At 40.7% G+C, this 15,373-nt stretch overlaps 1 protein-coding gene across 2 annotated transcripts in view; it reads left to right on the top strand.

Annotated features, from left to right (window-relative positions):
- PDSS2 (decaprenyl diphosphate synthase subunit 2) overlaps nt 1–15,373 on the top strand; it is a 119,711-nt gene that overhangs the window by 58,274 nt on the left and 46,064 nt on the right. The gene's annotated exons all lie outside the window — the stretch shown is intronic.

Consider the following 15,373-nt stretch of genomic DNA (forward strand, 5'->3'; position numbering starts at 1 on the left):
GGGGGCAAAAGCCCCCGGAATCACGGCGGCCGCCGCGGGGGGGGGGGGGCGGCGAAAGCCGCCGGAAGCACCGCGGCCGCCGCGCGGGGGGGGGCGAAAGCCGCCGGAATCGGAGCGGCTGCCGCGCGGGGAGGGGGCAAGCAGCTGGAATCGGGGCAGCGGTGGCACGGGGCAAGCCTGCCGGCATTGGGTCACCCGGAGCACCAGGGAACTCCCAGAACAGCGGGGCCCTGGGGATGCTGCACGGAGCGGCGGTGGGCATAGCCTGGCCCTGCCGGGTACAGGCAGGCCCGGGAGCCAATGGCTGCCGGATTGAGGCGGGGCCTCGGCCAGCAAGCGCGTGGGAGGAGCTGGGGGCGGAGCCTCGCTGCAAAAAAAAACCCCGGTGCGCCTTATAGACCGGTGCGCCTTATCTGATCTACAAAGTTGCAAAATGTGCCGGCTCCCGGGGGGTGCGCCTTATAGTCCGGTGCGCCTTATGGTCGTGAAATTACTGTATTACAGGGCATTCTGCACCAATTAATTTATTTCCTTAGTAAGATTCAGTCAGTGCCCTGATAGAATGTAACTGAAGATATTGCAACATTTTTCATCTGCTGGGGTGGAGCTGAGAACTCCATGAGTATATGCATATGAAAATATGAGATTGTATGAAGATTATGCAGTGTTCTTTCTCTTCCACTTGAAATAATGGCATGTTCTGGACCCTAATCACATTACATGGACGAATATTTCTTGTGGCTTCATTGGTATCTGGCCTTTAACCTTTAGGAGATTTTCACATGCAATTTGACAACTCTGAGATGCTTCTAGAGCAAACGATAAGAAAGAAAGGCAGCAATAATATGCTGGTGGTGTACACAGACACTGTGTTCCTGGGCAGCAATTGGTTATTTTTAATGTATTCCTGTATAAAGGTGGGTGTATGAGTACATAGATAAGAGTGATTGATGATTTGAGGAGGAAGGAGTTGGAGAACCAGGGATAAAGATTTCAAAAATATGAATGCAATATAGTATTCTCACTGTGTTGTACTTGAGAAGGTGCTTATGCAGTCAAAAGCAAAATCAGAAAGATGATGGGTTTTTTTATAGGATTTGCAGCAATTGAAAACTTACGATCAGAAGTGCCAGCATGATTATGGAGCATGTTTTGTACATATGAGATTTCGTGAGCTTTATTGCCTGGTTCCTGAAGTCTATTTCAGTATTTGGAGTTGTAGTTTTTAATTTTTATAAAGACTTGGCCAAATTTGTGTACATTTTTATGGAAAGAGAAGATGCAGCCAAATAAATTATGCACCTATTATTGCCAAAGAGGGAAGAAACATAAGCAAGTTCTGTTTTATATTGTATGTATTTCTGATTTCTTTCTCGTAATTGCTGTGTTTCACCTAGACCCTGTTGTGTGGAGAACTTGCTTCAGTCTTTTACAGCTGAAATTTCATTCTGGCTTTTGATATCCATGCAACAAAAACAGTGCAAAAAGTTCAGCTACATTCATAGCTGTTCCAGTAGACAAATTAAATTTTAGCAAGGCTCCAGTATTAGCTGCAGTCAGGAAGAGATCCTATTTTGTGGACTCTGGTAGGAATTCTGCAGAAATAAAGTTTGTTCTTGAAGGTGGCTTGTTAGCATATAGCTGTCTCTCCATCATGACTTGCTTGGTGGTTAATGTTGCTTGAATTGGTTGATGTCATTTTATCCTTTTTAAAAGTGTATGGATTGAATCATTCTGGGATGAAAGAACCTGAAAATGAAAGCATGAAATTTCCAGATACCTTATATTTTAAAAAGGTAAAAATAGATGGAAATTGTGTCAATGGTATAATAGTAGTCATTTTTTTAATAAAAGGACACATTTTTCCTAATATCATACCTTATGCCATTTGCATCAAGTATATACGAATAATAATGACAAAACTTTGCAGACCTCAACAGCACCAAATGCTTGTTACTATGCTGATATGGTCCCAGAAGCAGCAGTCGTTGCCTTGCTCCAAAAGGTTTATTATCCTTTCCCTGCTGGCAATTCTGTCAACACACCTGGTGTATGGGGCAAGGTCTCTGAGAAGTCTGCTGTCTCCCTTTAGCTATTAGTCTCTTTCCTTGTCCATGGCAGGCAATACCCATCTGCTGTATACTTCTGTTTTGTGAAAAGCAAAAGTATTCCTGTAGAAAAACATTTTAATGTATGGTATTAATGTCCTTTTCCAATTCAGAGCATTGAAGGTTCAGGAGGGGAGAGGAAAACCCGTGTGATAACCATGCTTTTAATTGCTGACTAACAGAAATGTAGTTACAGTTATTCAGAATATGACAGGTTTACTTCATAGTAACCACTGTCTGTGGTTGTGTGACCAGTATGTTTGGATTTTTTAATCCCCTCTGTATCTTGGATATTTATGGGCATTTTGGAATACACAGTAATTGTTATATAAACATGATAAAAATATATATATAGTTATGAAAAAAAACCCAGCCCTATCTGGTACACCCTACCTCGTACACTGTATTCTGGTGATTCACATTTTATTTTTTAATGCCTTTTTCTTGTGCAGTTAGACATATGAACAATCTATTCTCTTAATAGGACTACTCATTTATCAAGTGTTCATTCTTCGTGGCATAAAAAAGGTTACCTTCTTTCTGCTCTCACATAAAAAGGTTCCATGTATTTCAGGTGTCATTAGTACTAGAGATTTAATGTCAAGGTTAGTGCACCTTATCTTTCAGCTACATTGAATACAATTACAGACAAACTCTTCAGAGAGATTTCTGAGAAAAACTGGGAGTAATAAGTCAAACTGGCAGTCTCAGAATAGCTGACAATGCACAGGAATGGGAATTTCTGTTAACAGTGGTTCAAATTGTCTCCCATAGTCATTGCAAATAAAATTATAGCCATGCTTCAGTCTTGCAGGGCTGAGAAAAAACGAATAAAATGTAAGAAAAAGTATGTTCATAAAATTAATTGTTAGTAGCCTGTAACTTGCATTTACCTGTGAGACCTTTTATTTCCTTTCATATCTTTTTAGCTGTTTTTAGTGCAAGTATTTAAATATTTTGACTAAATAAACCATAGAATAGTCAAAACTATTTTAAAATCATGATGTGAAATTTCTCATTGAATAGATGCATGAGATGTAATTGGAGGATACTTGTTGTTGAGGGGCTGTAGAGCAAATATGGATAATCCTGAATGGATGGGCACGCTGGGTGTTGCCCACAAGCACTCTGGTTGACACATGCTGCCATCATATGGGAACAAATGCTGGTCATTTCCATAGCAAAATATGTGATTTTCTCCGTCATCATGTTTGTTTTGATTTCTGCTGTGGTGATAGCAAGGGGTTCCAGTCTACAGATGAATCCTTTGGCTCATACCTCATCTTTTGAGGTTTTTGGTCAATATACTTTCTTCAGTTCTGAGTCTGTCTATCTTTGCATCGTGTATTCTACCATCACATTTTTCCAAAGCCGTGCTACAGCAACTGTTGCCAAAGCTTTTGATCAACTCCTGTCTTGCCATTTTTTTGACTCTTGTTTGCAATGCCTGAAACTTGCTCACTTCACTAAGCCAAAACGAAGGCCTTCATGCTAACTCCATTGTAAACTCTTCTCTTGGCTTGCTCTACTTTCACCCCATCAGTTTTAAATGTCTTATTTTTATCTTTGACTATAAGAAATATAATACATTTGTTTTAAGGAAACAGTGGTTGTTTAGTTGTTTCTAAACCAGTTGCAGTTGTACAGAGGTGGGCTTTTTTGTGAGCAGTTTTTTTGGAGTTGGCTGCTGGTGTTCATTTTTGAATTAATTTTGCAGAATTTCAACTTACCCTGACTTGTCTGGAAACTTAGCATGGAAATAACTCTGTAAAACTTCTGTATGGTGTTTCCAATGTTTTGTTTAGACCTTTAAATTTGTCTGATGCCCTTTGGATCATATAATGAATCAGGGCTTGCATTTGTTTCACATGGCACAAGTTTCATATTTGCTTCATATTTGCTGGTGTCTGTCTGCAGAAGTGCCACCTTGTTAGGGTAAGTGGTTTTATCAGTAATAAAATGAGTTGTACAAAGGGCAGGTATTAGGATGACCTTTTTGCAAAATATTATTGTTAACTAAATGCAGTAAACAGGTTTTTTTACCAGAGTACCTGTTCAGTTGTCATAAGACTGGCATTGCCTGGAATTAATGGGATTCTTTTTAATTTTGTAAACATTTTTTCTAAGACCCTATTAAAAGACCCTATTAAATAAAACTTGCTTTTTTCCCTTCAAATAATTTCAAAACACAGATAAAATTTGTTGGTCATTTCAACTAGGAAATTTTATAAGTGGATTGTCAGACTGGACATGTTCTTTCACCGCTGGCTAAGCATTCACTGAGAATCAAGAAGTCCAGTTTTGGCTATCTGAGAATTTGAAAGGATGCAAAAGTACTCCTCTGTCTGAATTTTCAGACAATTTCTCTAAACATAGGGATGGATGTGGGACATCTAGGTCAAGAATGCTTGAGTTTTTAATGTTGTTTCCCTCCCAATAACTTACTTAGTGGAACGGAATCTAGAGTCCAGGTGTCCCGCCTTTCTCTCCCTGAATCTCCTGCATACTGACTTTTTTCATTCTTTTGCCATCTGGCTGAATGAGTAATTCAAGGTTTTGTATAATGGCAGAGTAACTCAGCAGGAGTGGCCAAGGAAGGAGGTGTGAGGATGCCCTGACCTTGGGAGCTGGGGGGCTGCCTGATGGGAGATCCAGATTCCCAAGTGATGCATGGCATGTTTCAAAAGAGGAGATTGGACTGGAAAGAGAATTCTCTGCAGTCAGGTTGTCAGGTGGCATGTCCAGCACTTATGTTCTTCCTCTCTTTCACAGTTCTGACTTCCAAATGCTGGCTGTCACTTGGAGTTTAGGGGACATTGGCATAAATGTCCCTCATAAACATATCCTTACTTGTGCTGACATATTTTCACTTTTGCCTCATTACGTCTTTTCACCCACATACCATCTATAAACACAAAAAGACAGGGAAATAAACGTTTCCATCAGTAATTTTCTGACTGGAAGTCAACATATGCAGCTGACAAGAAAGGTACAGTAGTTTCACGAATACAAGCCGCACGGATTATAAGCCGCACCCCCGGTGCCTCGACAATGTTGCTGTCTTTGTCAATAGATAAGCCGCACCCCGAATATTAGCCGCACTTTCGTTCGTCGCGAGAATCCGTGCGCAGCTTTCACAAATTGGCCAATTAGTAAGAGGATCGCGGCATAGCGGGCTTTACTGGCTCGGGGCGGGGCCAGGCAGGCTCGGCCCGCTCATGGTTGCCGACGGGGCCGGGTGGCCCAGCTCAGCGCCACGGCTCGGCGGGGCTGGCCGGGTGGTGCTGCCGCCGCCGCCGGGCTCGCTGGCCCCCCTCTCCCGTCAGCACCGCCCCGCTGCCGCGTTCGCTCGCCCGGCTGGCAGGGCTGCCGCCGCCGCCGCCCGGGCTCGCCGTCCGCCCCGCTGCCGCTTTCGCTCGCCCCGCGCCGCGCCTCGCGAGCGCCGCGCCCGCCCCGCGCCGCGCCCGCCCCGCGGCGCTTTCGCGGCTCGCGGCGGCGCTTTCGCGGCTCGCGGTTCGCGGCTCGCGGCGGCGCTTTCGCGGCTCGCGGCTCGCGGCTCGCGGCGGCGCTTTCGCGGCTCGCGGCTCGCGGCTCGCGGCGGCGCTTTCGCGGCTCGCGGCTCGCGGCTCGCGGCGGCGCTTTCGCGGCTCGCGGCTCGCGGCGGCGCTTTCGCGGCTCGCGGTTCGCGGCGGCGCTTTCGCGAGCGGCGGCGCTTTCGCTCGCCCCGCCGGCAGGGCTGCCGCCGCCGCCACCAGGCTCACCGGCCGCCCCCTCCCGTCTGCACCGCCGCCGCGTTTCCTCGCCCTGGCCGGCACTGCAGGCCCCCGCACCGCCGGGCTCCCCCACGCTGCTGGCCCCGATTCTGCTGGGCTTCCCCCGCTGCCAGGCAGCCCCACCCGCCGGCCTTCCTGCTTCTGCCATGCTCCCCTGCACTGCTAGCCCCAGTTCTCCCGGGCTCCCCTGCCCTGCTGGCTCAGGCTCTGCCGCCCGCCCCCGACACTGCTGGCCCCGCCTCTGCCAGGCTTTCGCACCTCTGCCGGGGCCGGCCGGGCTCCAGCTTGGCTTGGGGCTGCCGCGGGCTCTCACTTCCGTGTTGGCAGCTTTTAGAATTTTGTTAATAGATTAGCCGCCCCGGAATATTAGCCGCACTTCCGGGTTTCCACCAAAATTTTGGTCAAATTGGTGCGGCTTGTATTCGTGAAATTACTGTACTTTAAATCATCTTATAGGTGTTTTCTTAGAGATGACACTCTGGTTATTTGAGACAACTGTTTTTTTCCACCTGCTCTGAAGGATTAGTTGCCTTTTGGACACTTAAATATTTCCGTACCGTTAAAACAGCAGATTGAAAAGCAGATGAGAAAGTTCAAAGCCAAGGCTGAAAGGTCAGTTTCAACTTTTAGTTTTCTGACTTTTTTCACTTTGTGTCACAACCTAACAGTTGTTTTCACTTAGAGTTATTAATTAAGAAATACGAAGTTTACCCATTTAAAATCTGTTATCTTCACAGCAAATGACAGTGAATTTTATTCCTATTAGTTTCCTGTGTTAGATAATAGTAGAGAGAATAATAGATTCCAGGGACCTTTGATCTACCATTACTGTAAAATAAAAATAAAACTTAATTGTTTTTTTCCCACTGACCATAATGATTTTAACCTTGTGTACTAATTTGAATGGGCTTGTGGGGGCAGAGTCTTAAATGAGACACAAATGAAGGAAAAATTGCTAATGCTGCCACTGTATATCTAATGAGCACTGTGTAATAAACCATAACCTCTTCAACATTTCTGTGGAAAATGGTGTGATTATTTTGGATGGCTGGCCCTCTGTGTAAGGCTCATTACCATCTGGCATAATGTGTATTGATATAGCCTGTAATTGTCAACTCTTATTTGACATGCTGCCTTTAATAAATGTGACTTGCATGGCTAGAACCTCCTAATGGTTATATGGAAAACCGTAATTAAATAAAATATGTATAGTTATGTAAAATACACACTCTTATATCCATAAAAAAGTTTGTAGAAAGTTTCTGGTTTTCTTTATCTCTGGTTCTTAGTGGGAATAAATACGTGAAGACAGACATGAATCTTGAATGTAGGTTGTTTCCTCTTGCAGAACTTGCTTCAAATATATTTTGAAATATTTATTTTCTATGCACTGTAAGACAGAATTAATATTCCTGCTGTAATGGAACGAGTTCCCTGCCTGATGGTGGCTTTGTGTGCTCCTGCACTGAGAATGGGAGATAACTCTAATGGGCTGAATGGTTCTGGTTTTGGTGTTTCTCCTGAAGAAGGTGGCTGAAGTCAATGCATTTGTAAATCTCAGTGCTGAAAGTTTTTACACCTCCTTAAAGAAAAATGGGCTTCTGGCAATGGTAAGTTTTTAGATAGAAGGACCAACATATGCTGCTAAATCCAGTCATCTTCTGTTTATTATCTGAAAAAATTTCCTTTCCTTTCCTCTACTGTTCATTGGTATATGAATAACTAAGAGATATCATTCTGGTAGTCATTTTGTCTGCCTTACAAAACATAGGATTTCCCCAACTTTAATAAATTTTAATATTTGTGCAATGAGTGTTTGTCCGGTGTTACCTTCAATGGCACTGTTGATGGAGAGTCCACTGTTGCTCTTTGTAAGAGATTTTGGAAAGTGCCTTCCCTTTATTCTTTTTGGATTTCCCTAGGTTCAGGCTACTGGATCTTATGTTTGCTTGATAATCAGCATGTTCTGTCGAATTTGTTTTCTGTAGTATAGATGCTTAAACTTTCTTTAAATATCTGTGACCAAATCTACTGATTCAATATCAGTCTTCTCCATGCATAAATTAGCTTTTGTTCCTCACTTCATCTCTTTTCTTTGCTTTGATTGTTAGGACAAAAATGTTGAGAAGAGTCATACTTTCTCAAATTCTTCTTGACTGAAGTTTTCAGGTGATAATTTTTACTGGAGTTAGAAACTTGGGTTTAACATAAATTCTACTTTTACTAATGTTCTCCCCTTAAATTATCTGTGGATCCTAGTGATCTATTTGACCACGATCGCATTCTGTATCTTAGCTGGTTATCTCAGATGAGCTGTTCCTTTTACCCTCCCTCCACCCTTTTCCAAACTTTGGGTGCTTTTTCTTCGAAGAGTCTTTAGTCTTTTATGTATGTGGTTTGCATTGAGATTTTTTGATTGATTTTTTTTTTGCATTGCATATTTTAATTTGAGAAAAGCGTATTGAACCAGCTCAGTTGGCTCCATATAGAGGATGATTCATTCTGTTTGCTGTTTATAAGCTTTATTATTCCTTTTCTGTTGCCTGCTCTCCTCAGTGTGAGTTCTGTGGACCTGTTAACTGTAAAATCTTACCCACTGCTGTTGTTCATGACCAATATCCACGTGTGGGCTAGAGATATAAACATCTGCTTGTGTAAATATGTCGCTTAAAATATAATAAGCTTTCTACAGTGCCTTGCCTTGATGTGGTTTTATTTCTGCCTAACCTTACATAATGGACCAATGCAATTCTTAAAGTTGTTCTTGAGCTTTTTCAGTATATCCATTTTAAAATTGCTTTTGTTCAGCTCTCTGTCCATCTCTGCATTTTCTCATCCAGTCCTTTATCAATTTTCCTCCTTGCCTAGTTTCTCTGGTCTGTATTTGTTCCTATCAGTTTTTCAGTTTGTCTGAATTAGATAGGGAAGGAATTATAGCTGATTCAGCTTTGTCTAAACCACAGGTTTTTTCTTTTTGTTTAATCAGCTTAGTCTTTTTAATTGGGGATTTGTGGCTTTTTGGTCACACAGTGAAATATTCATAAGGAATTTCCAAAAAGTATTCACAGTTTTAATTTTTCTAATTGATTCAGCTTGTTTTATCATTGGAAATATTGTTCATGTATAATATATACTTGTTAATGTTATCTGTCATATTTATAAAGAATGTTTGTATACTGTTTTGGATTGTATTGTTTGCATATAACAAATGTGTTGAACTCATGTTCACTTGTACATAAATTTTTCTCATATGAGGTCTTTGTAGCAAATTGAGTCTTTAATATAGAGAATTCAAGTTAAATGCAACATTTATTGAGCTAGCAAAATTCCTTTTAGAAATTCAACATAGTGTCAATACCTTGTCAATGTACCTACATATTACCAATATACGTTATTGCATGAGCACACTGAACACTGAATATCTGCATCAATATTTACAAAATGAGAGAAGTAGGTCTTTGAAGAAGTAAACATCTTAGCTTGTGCTATTACTTGATGAAGTACTTAATGTAGTCTAAGTAGCTGTTCATATAGTCTGTAACAGGTACCGACTGGAATTTCAACCTGCCTTTTATTAAAAGTTTAAATCTTGATAACTGCCTTATAAAAACATAATATTCCATTTGACAGCTTTACTTCATTTTGGTAATGAATCTTCCCGTAGGGATAACCAGTGACTTTTAAATGTGATTATGATATGTGATTTTATAAATTTGACAATATGCTTGTAAATTAGTAGCTCTAAATTTTATTATTGATATTTGGCATTAGTGTTCAAGTAATCCAAGAAGTCTTTTTCCAGATAACTTACTAATTTTTTCTTTCTATTTTTAGGTGAATACTCATGGTTTTTCCTTTGGTTTGATCGGTTAGGTTAAGCTAGCCATCCTTCTTTTAAAAAATAAAACAACTATAAATCCTAAGATGTAAAGCTTTTTTTTTTTAAACAAGTATACTTTTTTAATAAGTACTGGCTCATGTCTTGAATCTGTTTCTTCTCTAGCAGTGTAGGAAGGATCTCTGAGAACAGGAAAAGTAATTGATATCTCCCTTTTTAACAGTTTCTAGTGCTTATGAAATCTGAAATAACTGAAAAAAGATCCAAAGCTATTTAAGTTTCACATATCCTAGTTTGTGGGGGTTGAAAAACATACTAGGCCTACCACCACATATCACTATTCTTTTAATACCCGTCCCTTGCAGAATGTCCTTTGTATTCTTGCAAATAAAGTCCCAACATGACAAGATTTGTCTGTACAGCAAATGTATCTGGATTCTTACCATGTCAGCCCAACCCACGTGCTCCTTGTTGATCACACAGCTGTGTTGTTACTGGTTTCTGGATCTTACAGTAGCTGGGTACTTCTTACTGAAGTATTACTTGATATTCCATTTTTTATATGTCCCAACCTGTGTGCCTGCCTCTGGGAACTGAAAAGTATAAATTTGACTTAGTGATTCTGGTAGTATTTTCCTTCTGGCTTATCAGATTAACACTTTTTCCTTTTAAACTGAGCTTCACATAGTGGTCTTTGTCTAGATTCTCTCACTTGTTTTCCATAATTGATGCTTTTGTTTCCAGGTTGAGACTACTTTTCTTTTAGGCTGTGTGACTTGAAAGGGGAATTGCTGTGATGAGGATTTGCAACCCAAGGAAAATGTGCTGTAGGTTGTGATCACTGTTCACTGGTGCTGATTAGAGGAGTAAGCCAGACACAAGTTCAGCAGTTAGGGCTTCATTTTGCTGAGGATGATGATGCAAATGTGTATTCTTGCAGTGTGGTACAGGCCACCAGGTTGGAGGCTCTTGGCTATGCTGTGGTGACACAGTGGTGGCCGTGTTGGCACAACAGTGGTGCTACTTGGAAACTGATACAAGTTGGTTCACTTGCGTGTTGCTGTCTAGAGTACAAAATGGGAATTGGTTGTTCTGTGGTTGCCCTAACAATGAAACCAAGACCTGTGGAAACTCTTCTTCAAAATTCCTGCAGGAAGGGAACAGGACCATGACTTCAAGTCAGGCTTCTCACTCTCCACTGCCAGCCACCTACACTGTGTAGGGAAACTGGCTTGCCAAGTACAAGTGAATGTCTGCCCACTAAAAATCAGAAAACATTTTCATATCCTATAAGGGGCTGAAGGAAGAGCTTACTAAAACAAATTACAGAAAAGAACCTAAGTAGTAGTCAGTGGTGGGACAACAGAGAATGAAAATGTAAGATCTATTAAAAAATAAATAAAGAAAAATACGTGAAGGAGCACTGGTAGAAATTTTACTTCAAAAACTTCCCTAGGAAGGGAAGGAGGTGAAAGAGGTAGGATATATAGCCAGTTTAAAAATAAACTGTTTGTTAGGAATGCAATTAAGCAGCATACTCAACAAACTTCATAGATCTGATGTCTTTCAACTTGATTTATCCCTCAGGTGGAAGATGCTTCTATATCTTAGGACCAAGGTAGAAGGAACCACAGAAGTCTTGATCTCTAACTGTGTTAAAGGATAGGAGTGGGTAGATGTGTTCTGCTGGTCAACAGATACATAAGTAATGGTAATGCGGTGAATATTTGGTGCTTTGCTCAAATCTGTGTTTTACTGTGAAAATTTTCCTATTAGTGAAATCACAGCATCTTCCATACATGTTGACTGGCTTAAACACCTGCCCCCTGCCATTTAATTTCTTATAGAAGAGACTATGCACAGAGGATGGGAATAAGATTTTCCATCACTGTGATGCTATTTGTTACTCACTATGCATTGTTCCTCTAATCATGGTTTATTAACCATGGCATTGACTTTGACAGGTGAATGGGAAAAAGAACTGTAAAAATCACTGTGCTTTCTTGCTGTGTGACTAAGTGAACTATCTGCACCAGCACCAGAGCATACAAGATCAACTTGAACGTATCTTAAGCACCTTCCTATCTTCATAGAACTTTTCTTTCTGTTCACTGTTCACAAAAAAAGTAAAACCAGATACCAAGTGCTGCTCAGATACATAGCCGGTACCTGAAATAATTGCTTTAATTATTTAGTTAATGCTTCTTCATATGTAATTTTCCATTAAAGACACTACTTCTTTTTATTTCAAATTCATAGGTGTGTGTATATAAAGATTACTATAGTTGTCACTGAAATGGAATGGATGCTGATATTTTATTTTATTTTTTTTTAAATCCTGAATGTAAGGCTTTTCATCCAAATTAATGCTTTTTGTGTTGAAGGGAAACTATTGAATTGACAATCACAAAGAAAATATTCAAATCTTGGGTGTGTACTATTAGTCACTTTAATTCACAGCTTCAGTGATAAGAGTTCGTAAAGAATTTTTGATCTATCAGTTTCATTATCTTTGTTCATTGCAATTGCTTCAAAAATTTTCAATTGTGGTTTTCAGTGGCTAATTTTAGTCTTTGACCCATTTCTGTGAAATATCATACCTAAAACAAATATTTTAAGTTATTAAATATTTCTTTGCATAACCTGTCATCCCTTGAGAAGCCCTGTGTAGTTCTGATGGTTAGCTGATAATGAAAGGTAAACTAATTCAGGTTCAATACAACCATACTATTTGTCTCTTCTATCATATGTTTTACAGAATCCTATTATTTCTTTGTAGAGTAGGACTTGAAATTAGGAACTTTGGTGGTGGTTTGCAGGGAGTACTTGCTTCAGAGATGAAAGGTGTGGAAGTGTGTTAGCATTTGGTAATAAAACTTTCCATTTAGGAGCTTTGTGTGTTTAGAAATGTTGACTGTTTTCTCAGTACTAACTTGTACCAAGGTAAGTACAGGTAATACTTGCAGCAGCCACTTCTTTTGTTTGTTACTGTGGGCTCTGGAGCAAAATCAGGATGGAAGCAGTCAGAGTTTGTCATCCCATTGCATTGTTTCTAAGTCCAGTATTGCTAAAACATTATTTTTTTGTATGTTGGGGTAGTCTGCTTTCAAATACAAAATTATTTAATCACTGAATTGTATTCCAGATGGAGAAAACTGTGTATAGTATTTTTTCAGCCATTTAGCAGCAACTTCATAACAGAAGTGTTTATTTGTTGAATACTGGTCTTTGCGAAGTCATGACAAGGGTATGCCTGTATCTGCGGCACTGTGGACTTGTTATTGTTCCTCAGTATTCTAGAGATAATTACAAAAAGCATTAAAAAATGCATTGCCTGGGATTTCTGCAATAGCATCAATTCTTGTATTTTTAGTCTGCTAGGGAGAGAGAGTGGAAGAGCTGTATGTAAGATCAGAATTAGACATAGATTATCTGCCTAATATGGTTCTTGTTAGCACAAATAATGTGAATACTATTTGAAGAACAAACGGATTACAGAAAAAGAAATGAAAACATCCAGATCCTGAGCATTTGGAAAGCATGACACTGATGTATTTGTGTAACCTTTTCATGAAGAGCGATGCTGAAGTCAAAGAGGGGATTTTGATTTCCTTCATTAAAAGCTTATTAAATGAAGAAATAGGACAGTCGTTGTTTTGCTTCAATAGTTGGGGGTCACAGAGGCGGGCCTGGTCTCCTCAGGATATTAATGCCTGCTTTCAGCGGGGGGAAATGAGCCGTCGCTGAGTTAGCTGCAGCTTTACGTGCTCGTCACTAGGGATCCCCATATGTCCTGGGATCTGCGGCAGTCGGAAATGGCAGAGCTCGGCAGCAGGGAGCAGAGGGCTCTCATTGCTATTCAGAACAGGTAGCTCGGCTCAATCTGCCCAGAGCAAGTCTGTTTAATGTTGATCAGCTGTCCATCTGATAAACTGAATTGATACGGACATTTCCTCCAAGGGCTGCCCTGACAATGACAGCAGGAGCATCGGGATGTCTTGTTAGTCTTTTTCTCCGAGCTTGAAAATTTATTAACCCTTTGTTAGATCCGAACCAAGCATGATTACAATACTGCGACTGGGTTGTGCGAGTTTCTCCCTCACATCTTTGAAAAGCAGCCTCAGCCTTCAGATTTACTGTCTACATGGAGAATGACTTTGGTTTTTGAATTGTTTTTGTCTGCATGGAGCCAACAATTTGTATAAAGACAGCTTTTCAAACAGCTTAGGTTTTTTTGTGCATGGCAAAATACATTGAGAACCTCTATTTATCCTCTCCCTCCAGCTCATCTGCCTTCTGTGTGCTGTCCAAACTGTGTGACTGTCCCATCTCTTCTCTCTTGTTAATTGGCACTGACCGCTGCCCTGAACCAGTTGCTGCTGGAACTGCTCACAGGTCACATATATTTAGGGGAAAAGGTTACTTTAGATTAATATGGTCTGGGTCAGCTGTCCAAGGAAAGAGAATTAATTTGCTCAGCACTGTGCTAGTACTGAGGCAGAATCTAACCTGAGCATGTACAAGCAGGTGCCTTTGTACATGAAGGTATGGAACAGTTTGGTTACTCAATGAATCAGTGCTTGGCCGCTTCTGAATAAGCACAGAGAACATAACACACCTTTGTACTATGTTGTAATTAATTAGAACTTTAAGGCTTTTAGTCATCTCTTTAGTTGAGGGCATGGATTGCATTTTTGCTCATATGTGAAGTCTCCATGGCATAAAGGAAACTGCTTGAATCAGAAAAGATATGAATGTGCTGAAGATTTTGTAAGAATGAGTCCTGTGCATATCTAGCATTGGATGCTCCAGTGCAGTGCTCTGTTTTCCCTTCTCTTTGCCCCTGCTCAGTTATTATGTCTGTTGAACACCCCAGTTGTCATTCTGAGCTATGGTGACATCTCTGTGCTCCTTGGAGTGACAGTCACTGTTGAGGGCTACAGGGTTGAATTGTGGGAGGAGGCGGGGAGGAGAGGGCTGTACTAATGACTCTTTTCTTGCTTTTCCAAAAAATTAAAATAGAGTGCAAGCCTCTATGGAATAACCTCTGTGGCAAGCCTCTCAAAGGGATTTGTAACCCCTAAACCCAGAATTTATCACACTATGTGTTGGAGTAAGAAGTGATTTGTAAACCTGTCCAATAAAATTGGCCCCTTTGCTAGACAGTCACCTTTGTGCTTCTGACTAAAACCACCAGTGAAATACCATTAGTACACAGTTCTAAAATGTTCAATTGTTTTTCCTCTCCTGCCTGAACCCTTCCCCTTTGATATCATTGAACTGCAAGGTATTCTGTTGTTAATTTAACTCAAATTTGAGTACAGTAATTTCACGATTATAAGCCGCACCATTTTGACTAAAATTTGGGTCTGAACCCAAAGTGCGGCTTATAATCAGGTGCGGCTTATAGATGGATAAAGAATGAAAAGTTGCTGTTTTAGTTTGGAAGACAGGTGTCTGCTGAGAAAGGCAGGAGCCTCTCTTTGAAATGGAGAATGTAAACTCCCTCCCTCCAAATTATTATAATTTTGAAATCAAGGGGCTTTCAGGCAAAGATATGGGAATTAGGAATAACAGTTCTTTTCTAGGGAAATTAAAATAGAAATACAGTACTACAAAGAAACAAACTCCAAACCCTGACGAAGTCAGAGTAC

Source organism: Catharus ustulatus, chromosome 3 (genome assembly GCF_009819885.2).
Source record: "Catharus ustulatus isolate bCatUst1 chromosome 3, bCatUst1.pri.v2, whole genome shotgun sequence".
Taxonomy (NCBI): Eukaryota; Metazoa; Chordata; class Aves; order Passeriformes; family Turdidae; genus Catharus; species Catharus ustulatus.